This window comes from Lactuca virosa, chromosome 9, assembly GCF_052849685.1.
Source record: "Lactuca virosa cultivar CGN04683 chromosome 9, Lactuca_virosa_CGN04683_v6, whole genome shotgun sequence".
Classification (NCBI taxonomy): Eukaryota; Viridiplantae; Streptophyta; class Magnoliopsida; order Asterales; family Asteraceae; genus Lactuca; species Lactuca virosa.
Genome location: NC_136434.1, coordinates 24,009,341 through 24,018,704, shown reverse-complemented (window position 1 = coordinate 24,018,704; position 9,364 = coordinate 24,009,341). Strand labels below are relative to the sequence as shown.

The 9,364-nt window shown below is 31.3% G+C and overlaps 1 long non-coding RNA gene across 3 annotated transcripts; it reads right to left on the bottom strand.

Moving 5' to 3' along the window:
• Positions 1-3,683: 3,683 nt before the first annotated feature.
• Positions 3,684-6,440, bottom strand: LOC145141099 (uncharacterized). Of its 3 annotated transcripts, none has more exons than XR_013722440.1 (5): positions 6,082-6,440; positions 4,821-5,972; positions 4,270-4,358; positions 4,119-4,188; positions 3,684-4,032 (listed from the first exon to the last, which is right to left on the bottom strand). It is a non-coding gene; the product is annotated as an uncharacterized LOC145141099 (long non-coding RNA). The 3 variants fall into 3 exon arrangements; XR_013722441.1 differs by having other exon boundaries at positions 4,821-5,032; positions 5,464-6,433; XR_013722439.1 differs by having other exon boundaries at positions 4,821-6,431.
• Positions 6,441-9,364: the final 2,924 nt, after the last annotated feature.

Genomic DNA, 9,364 nt, shown 5'->3' with positions numbered 1-9,364 from the left:
AAAAATATATTCACATATTTTAATAAATCTTGTGGAAACCCTAGATGAAGGGTCGTCATAGGCGAAAGGGTAGGATCTTGAGGGTTTTCTTAAGTGAAGGTACGATGATTAGGGCTTTTCAGTGGTGGTGAAGTTTGGGTGTGGGAGACTATGAATGGTGGTTACGGGTTGTAGAGAGGAGAAACAAAGAGAGATAATAACAAAAAGAAGTAAAAAAGATAACCATAGAGAGATGTACCAAAAAAATATTTTCTAGATGAATTCGGCGGTTGAAGGCAGCTCTTGGTGGATGAAAAGAAGAAGAGCGTCCATGGTGCGATATAGTGTGGTGATCGTGTTCTGCTGTGATGGTCGTAGTGGTGGCGATGGTTTTCTAAATATAAAGGAGATGGGTCGTGCTCGTGATGACGGATTGTGGTGCAGTCAATTGCTCCCCTTATGATCACTTTATTTATAATTCTTCCTCTTTGTGCGGTAAATTAACCATATCTCCTCTTTTCATGGTATGCAACCGAGATATGGGCAGGGTCAAACTCGAGATAAATACTAATTCAAAATCCTTTGACTTTCTGACTTTGTTGATTGGATAAGATTTTAATGCATAAATTCATTGTACAAATCACATTGAACTTTGTACAGCATTTGAGGCTAAATGCTTATTAATGTATAAAGATATATATATATATATATATATATATATATATATATATATATATATATATATATATATATAGAGAGAGAGAGAGAGAGAGAGATAGAGTTAGGTTTAAATGTTTCCAACAACTTTGTGTGCATGAATTGACCAATCAGAATTTAGGAAAAAAGAAATCATTAATTAAATTAATAAGAGTATGTTAGTAATATTACACATATGTATTAATTAATATCCAAAATTATACCTTTATTTAAGGGATCGGTTTTTATTTATCTATTAAAATCCTATTCTACCATTTTGTCTTCAGCCGACGCTACACCCACTTCTTCATCTTCTATCTTCGTCTTCAATTATCTTCCTCCATATCTCTGTTGTTGGCCACCATCGTCTTCAAGCCGACCACCATCGTCTTCAAGCCGACCACCCTCCTCTGACGAAAACGTCACTAGATCGTTGTAAAGAGGAATTTAGACTTCAATGAAGGAAATCGAGAATGGACAGTGGTGATGGGAGGAAGGGATTTACGTTTTCAGAGTCAGGTTTCAAGGTGGGGAAGGGAGATTCGGAATCAGGTTTTAAGTTTTGGGTTCTCCTCTGATTCTCTGTTCCCGTAATCGATACATGAGATTGTCACCCATAAAGGTTTTAATTTTATATATTAAATGATTTAATTGCTTAACTCTTTTTGCAATTTTTGATTGTATATGAACCAATTTTATATATTATATGAACTGTGCATTTTTTTATTCTCGTACAGTGTCGTCTATTGATTGATGTCATTGTGAGAAAGGTTGGAAGGCTCTCATCCATATCGCAGTTCCTTAGAGACCATTACTCCCACAACTTTTTGTATGGAAACGTCATGTCATGCTAAACAATTTGTGTTGTGTTCATTTTTAGAATTCATCTAATTATCTCTATCAACTTTCTGCACTTTCATAGTCATTCTTAACAACAGTTGAATTAAACTTTATTTTGAGCTTAAGTGTTCAAATTTGTTAGAATTCAGCAATGCCCACCAAGTGTTTGATGTAATTACTAAAATAGGAGTACAACAAATTATCTCTATCAATGTTATTATTTGTGTACTATAATGTTATTACTTAGTGATCAACTAACTGAAATATTAAAATAGCTAACTTACCTCATCATCGGATGTTATTCTCATCTTTAACTTTTTCATTCTTTAAGAATATTTTGCATCTAATGTATTCTTCTATTTGAATAATGTGTAAAGAGTATAATATTCTTGCAGAATCACATAATAATGATTCTGCCAGAATTGTAGTTCTAGTATAATCACATAAGAATGATTATGGTAAAATCACATAAGAATGATTTTTCTAGGGTTCTATTGCAACTGGATTAATGTTTTATCATGATATTTGTTTCTTATGCTTTTCAGATGTTTCAAGTTTTACCTAGGGATCACTTACCATCCTTGAGTTTATGTTCTTTTGCAGCTCTTTGTCTATCATATTCTATCAGACTTTATAGTTTTATTCTTTTAGAATGCATAGAATTTAGAAAGCTCATGGTGAATGTATAGAATGTTACTCTTACATATTCGATTTCATGGCAGTTATTCTCATTGAATACTCGATTTTAAGGAAGTTATTCTCAAAGAATACGTGAAAGGAACATGATGATCAAGTGCTTGAAGGTTAGATGATGGCATGTGGGATGAAGATGAACAATGGTCAATGATCTTCACAAAAGAAAGCACTGACATAATAATTTACAATATAATGATAAGACTATATATTATAGTATATTCTGGTAGAATATTCAGTTAGAATAATTTACCAACTGTGTTTGTTTTGTTATTAATGAGTGTTTCATTATGATAGAATAGTATATTAAGATTTTTAATTTTTAAGAATGTGATGACAAAAATTTAACTTGTATCAAAAAAAAAATTATTTTTAAAAAGTTCATTCAATCAAAAAATGTTGTTATTTCGTTTGAAGGATGATATGATCTGATATTCATTCTATAAGAATATGTATTATGTCATTCAATCAAAACATGTATTCTATAAGAATAAGTATTCTGACATTCTCATAGAATATATCATTCTAACAAAATGTCATTCTGACAGAATAAATTCGGTTATTATAAAAATACGTTGGAATTAATATTGAATTCGTTTAAAATTTTCAGATTTTTAAAATCAGGAGATCTAATTATCCCTAAATTACCAAAAATTTCTTTTTTTAAATATAGTTAATTGTCCAAAATATCATTATACTGAAATTTGTGTGATTAAATTTATTTTTTTTAATTAGTTAATAAATATAGAACCCTTAATTAAATTATCTCAAATGATTGGCTCAGAATCAATTTCACAGGAACACAATACTTAGTAAAAACAAAATAACATATATATATATATATATATATATATATATATATATATATATATATATATATATATATATATATACTAGCCGTTTACCCGCGCTAAGCGACGGGTATAAATAGTTTTTTCAGAATTTAGTTTATAGAGGCGCTTACTTGTTTTGAATGTCAAATATTAGTATGTTATTGATTTGATTTAGAAAAATATGCGTCTTGTTGTTTTGCATTAAAAATACTTTTCTTGGGTTAAAAACAAAATATATTGTTTTTTGATAAAAATAAAATATTTTTGCTGTTTTTCATTAAAAAAATACATGGATCTTTCATATATTTTACTTGCTTTATGCAAAATTTAAAACGGATTTCGGATTGTTATGTTTGTAAAAATGCAAAATTATCATATATATCTTATGCTTGGTCGGATGGATTTAGACTTTTAAATTTAATTGAATTTTACTGTTTATAAAAACTTGTTCCAGTTTTAAAAGTTTTTGAATTTATATGTTAAATGAAAAGTTAATCTTCTTTTATTTCTTTGTAACTTTGTTTTTTTTATATGTACAAATTGTACAGTACAATTTATGAATAGTTACACCAACTTTTACATAAAAATACAACTTCGATTTCAACACTCTTTGAAGATTTTATGCTATATGATAAAACTATATTTGAACGGTAGTAACCACAATATTTCAACAACTACTATTTACATAATCTTTTTAGATAACAGAATTATACAATCAAGTTATTGTAAGAGTATCACTGAGATCTAAAGATGAGGGCATCTTCATTATATGCTATCCTTTTGTGTGGTTTTAGTGAGCAGATAATACAGGACCCACATCAAAAAAATCAACAAAAATGAGTAGTTAGAGATCGTAAATAGACATTGGAAACAAAAGTTGAATAAAGGGATGTGAGCATGATTATAAAAATAAAATCACATGAATATAAAGTAGTACATTGATCCTTAAAATTGAGACTGTATGACGCTCCCAACAACATGATTTTCTCATCTGAAACACAAAATTAAGCAATTACAACAAAATCAGGAAAGCAAATTACAATATATGTTTAATATATAGAAGAAAATAAAATATACCTAAAAGAAATAGCATCAGACATTTCCTCTTCTTCCTTAACACCAACAACATTTGCATGCTTGCTATTTTCTGCAAATACCCAAACATAAATAAATAAATAAACTCAACCCCAACAAATACACTTTTGGACTTCGATTAACTCATGCTTACCAGTCCCCGGAGGTAATTAAGCCACATTAGCATTACTTGCCTGCAATTGCTTCAAGTTCTCTGCTTTGAATAAATTTCATCAAATTTTCCTGCAATGATGGTTAAGTTGAAATGTCAACTAAAAAGCAACTCTCTTTATCGAATTTCGTTCATGGGCTTTGGGAATTCATAAGATAGTGTACTGGTGGCTTCTACCACACAAGGTGGGAGGAAAAATATTGGATTTTCCACTTGTTGAGATGTCTACATGTTTATAAATGAGTTTAAATATGTTCATAAATCAAAATATTTTAAGGTATAAATGCAAAAAAAAACTGAAATCTAAAGAATAACTAAAAATGAAAATGTATTCACACAATTTACATTCTGATTCAAATAATTTACCAACTTAATAATTGAATATATGCTTGTATGTGTTACATTATAGATCAAGATACATAATACCATGTGCATATAAGAAGGTATTTAAAAATATAAAATCCTAAAAATATATCACAAATATTTATAAAAAATATCCGGAAAGATTTGTTCACCAATGTAATATCACAGACCTTGTATTTGGAAATATCCAACCACAATTCGATCGCCATGTCTTTTGTGGAGCATTTAAAGCTAACAACGAATTTTGAATACTTTCCCATGAGGAAGGTGGGCTACTATCAGATTGCTCCATGATTTTATTTTTAATCAACACCCACAGGTTATTGGAACAATACCCATGATGGCCAAATTTGGTGCCAAATGGATCCTGTTTTTAGAGAGCCTTCAAAGAAAACCATTAACTTTCAATGGAATCCATGTCACCCAGTGAAATCATATGCAACAGTAAGACATTACAAGTACAACCAACTAATTGGAAGACCTGTTACTTCTAGCAGTTTTAGAAGCACATGCTGGATATAGATAATAAATAGTCAACTTTCAAAATTCTTGTCCACAATGCCAGTCATTTTGAACAATTAATGAGATATAATTACTCTCCTACATGGTACAAGGTGAAAAAGATCAAAATCGAAAGCAAAATTGTATTTCTAGTGGAAAATAATCACTATTTGTTTTGAAGGTACACATGCACTACAAGAAAGCAAATTATCTTAAACTTGCATAATGCAAAGTTGGGCAATTAAACAATAATATTTTGTAGATTCTGCATCTTTGTTTGCATTTGGGAAAGTAAAATACACAAAGTCGAACCTGAAAAATCAACCTGTGTTCATCAAGCCCTAATCAAAAAAATAAAAACAAATTATAACCTATGCATATGGAAGATACACAACAAAGGGATAAAAAGAGACATCATTGATGCATAGAGGGGGATGGAGAGGTAGAGAAAGAGATACATAGAGGAGTGAGTTGATGATTTCAGAGTCTGTTTTGGTGTCGTGTGAAGGATACCTCCAACTAACACTAAAAGAAAGAGAGGGAACAACAAAGATGGTCGCATACAAAAAATAAGTACAAAAATTTGAAATCCTATTGCAGAGAGAAAGATATGAACGCCAAATTTTTGATTTCCTGAAGTCGAATTCAACTAATCGATTTACTCTAATGCTAAAGGTCCCTGCCTTAGTTGTAGTTTGACTGGTGATGTTAGCAGGGGTCTTGCTGGTCGTGGGTCGTGCTGGATTTGCTTGTAGCTGTAAATGATGGTGGTGGCGCTGAGCGGTGGTCGTGGTGGCGTGTGCGTTTGTGGACGACAGCAACTGGCATGGTGTGCGTGTGCGTTTGTGAGTGGTGGTTACAAGGATGATGGTGGCAAACCTTAAAATTGAGAGTGACTAAACTACAAAGAAGTGAGAGCGTTCATCTAACCTTATAATTGAGAAATGTGAGAGTGTGGCTGAGTTGATGCGATTAGGGTTTCTCGTTGAGAGAGAAATAAGAAGCCATGAAGGCAAACATATTGAGCTGTGTGGCTGTCGTTTGAAGACAAAACAAAATCAGCGGTTGATGGTGGTTAAAAAGAGAGGAACCATGGGGCGGTGGATAATTTCATGGTTGAATGGTCAAATGAGTGGTTGTGCCGATTCACCGGGAAGGGAGATAGGGATGAACATGGGAAGAGAGAATGGCGAAATCGGGGAGAATCTGTGATTTGAAAGAGCTATATAATGTCCATCTAACCGATTCAATTGCTTTTCACCGATTCAATCGGCTGAAACTGAGGAGGAATGATGGTTCAAATTTGACTAATTCACTTGACCGGATAAGATTTGTTTATTTTGCATAAAGTTATTGTATATGATGCTTTAAGAGTTGTACCTCTTATTTATATATATATATATATATATATATATATATATATATATATATATATATATATATATATATATATATATCAAAGTAATGAAAATCTAACCAATTGTCTAACAATTATATAAATTATAAATATGTTTGTGAAATTCTTAAATCAAAACAAAGAAGTACGACTTATATTAAAATCAACTATCTAGGTTTGTACATCGCAATTTAGACGGTAGCTATGTCATATTTCTTTCAAAAGGGCAAAATATCCGGAAATAAATCTAAAGGGTCAAACTACGTATTCATTGATCCTAAATAACTTTACTATTACAAATAATTAATATTTTAAGATCTTAAGACATAGTCTAATATATGTAAAAGTTAAATATGCAATATTAAAAGATCATTATCAAATCGCATAAAAATCGTCTGCACGGTATCGTATCAAACCGCACACACCACATAATGCGGTTTAAAACCTTAACGGTGCAGTTTACGGTTTTCGAAAATCTCAAGCTACACATACGGTGCGATTTGCGGTCTTGACTCTAAACCACATCAAATCGTACCACACACACTCCTACTGAACAACTCGAAAAGTCAACGGTTTTTTGGTATGAGACATAAAGTAGTTGCTTAAGGTAACTTTGATTAAGTTATGTTTTCTATGTAAGAGCTAGTTTATTTTTTAAGTTTTTTTAGGTTATTATATTTAACAAACTAAAAAGTAGTTTAATTAACTTTAAATAAAAATATTCAAACTAATGTTTCAACGAACTTATTGATATATTTTTTAAATCTTTTATAAATATACTTTTGTTTGTTATAAAAACTAAATTTTCTACTTGTTTTTTTTATGTTATTTTATACATTTCAAGCAATCTCTCAACTAGTTTATCAAACATAGTTTTTTACCCGCTAACAACGTATTCCGGTTTATTAAATTAGTTTTTTAGCTAACAACTATCAATGAATTTTTCAGATAGCTCGTGGACACATAACCCAATATATTTAAATAAAGTCAAAATACTATTTTATATTTGTAAGATCTTTTATTTAAAAAAAAAATCAGGTTCCTTTTAGAGAGGTGGGTGTGGGCAACGCCACACGAGTTACAAGGCTAAAAAACAAAAAAACGTCGTTACCAAATATGATGGTGGTAACGGGAAGTAACGCGAAAGCTTTTAACATGTAATAACGGGGGGTGGGGCGGTGTTCATTGGCGTTATCACGTGTTATGAGGCACAATAACGGGAATGGGCGTTGCCCACTCCGAGTAGTCTTAGATTTATAAATACGCAATCATATTTTATATTTTAAATTAAAATATTTTTGTAGAAAGAAATAAGATAATCTTTTTGGTGCATGGTTCATATTTGAAAACGATTATTCTATAACAGAAAACTTAAAAATTAGTTTTTTTTTTTTAATAACAAGATTACAATTTACAAGAACGGCATTTTGAGAGAATAAGTGATTTTTACAATAATTATTTATTTATTCATTCTTCTATCCGGAATAGTAAGGATAACATAGAATATCGATTGAGCATCAAACCGAAAATATCTTGTCAATGAAAAGGCAAAACTCGTGTTAAAGTATGATTTGATCAGATAAAATTTAGTCGGTGGTTCCTTTTTATTTTTTTTACTCCTTTCATTCGTTAATACGTTGTATAAATATAACGGTACATTACATCAGTTGTCCATAATGCATCTGTTAAAACGTAAGTTTAGTCCAAATTTTTAAAAATTAATTCGGATCATCCTTCATATCGTTAAAATATGCACGTTACGTCTCTCGCAAACAAAAATGACTATTTATCATTTTTTTTTCTTTTTCTTTTATTTTCCAGGTTTATAATTTATCTTATCATTTTTTATTAATTATAATTTCTAGAAAATCAAATGGTCTTTATATCACCCTAGGAATCCATCGGCAGGCACCACCCAATACCTCTACGAACCACATGTAATTAGCTTCTCCGACAATCCCATCTCCACAGTCACGGAGTTCAAAAAGACTCAACGATTTAAGCTTTTCTGTCTAAAAAACAAACCCTAGAACACCGATGATGGAGAGAGAGAGAGAGAGAGAGAGAGAGAGAGAGAGAGAGCAAGGTTGTGGTCCATCGATGATGGTGGGTGGTGGTCCGACAACTCTCTTTTCCGACGAGATAGAGTAGTCTCCAGCAAAGATCGGTTGTGGATGGTGGTTTGTTGGCGGATTAGGGGAAAGAGGGTTTAAAGGGAAGGGGTTAGCATAAGGTGGGTGGGGTGGGTTTTTTATTTTATTTTGCATTTTTATAAATAGCTATAAGAAAAAAAAATCAAAAAGTAATAAAAATGGCAGAATAGTCTTTCCATGTCTTACAAATGATAAAATGTGCAAATTTAAACTAATGAGGAATGACATGTGCAACTTTCAAAACCATCAACCCCAGTGACTATCATCGATACCCAATTCCATTCGTCATCAAACTACCGAATCAATCAAAAACAAATCCGCCTTCATCTGCTTCGACTTCATAATCAAATAATCAACATTCACTGAACGAAAGCCAAATAATCAATTTTGACTTTCCAGGTTGACTTTCAATTTCGAGAAATCAACGTGAGTTCTTCACTTTTCTTTCGAATCGACTTCAGAAGAAACTCAAAACACCAATTCGATTAATAGAAATGGTGGTTATTATTGTCTGAGGTGATGGTTTTTCGATGAACAAGACAAGGGAGATAAGGGGTAACAGGTAAGTCTCGAAAGGAAAGAGGTTGGGGTGGGATCTTAATTTTTTTTTAATAACATAAACAAGAAATATGCAATAAAATTCAAAAAAAAAAAAGAAATAAAG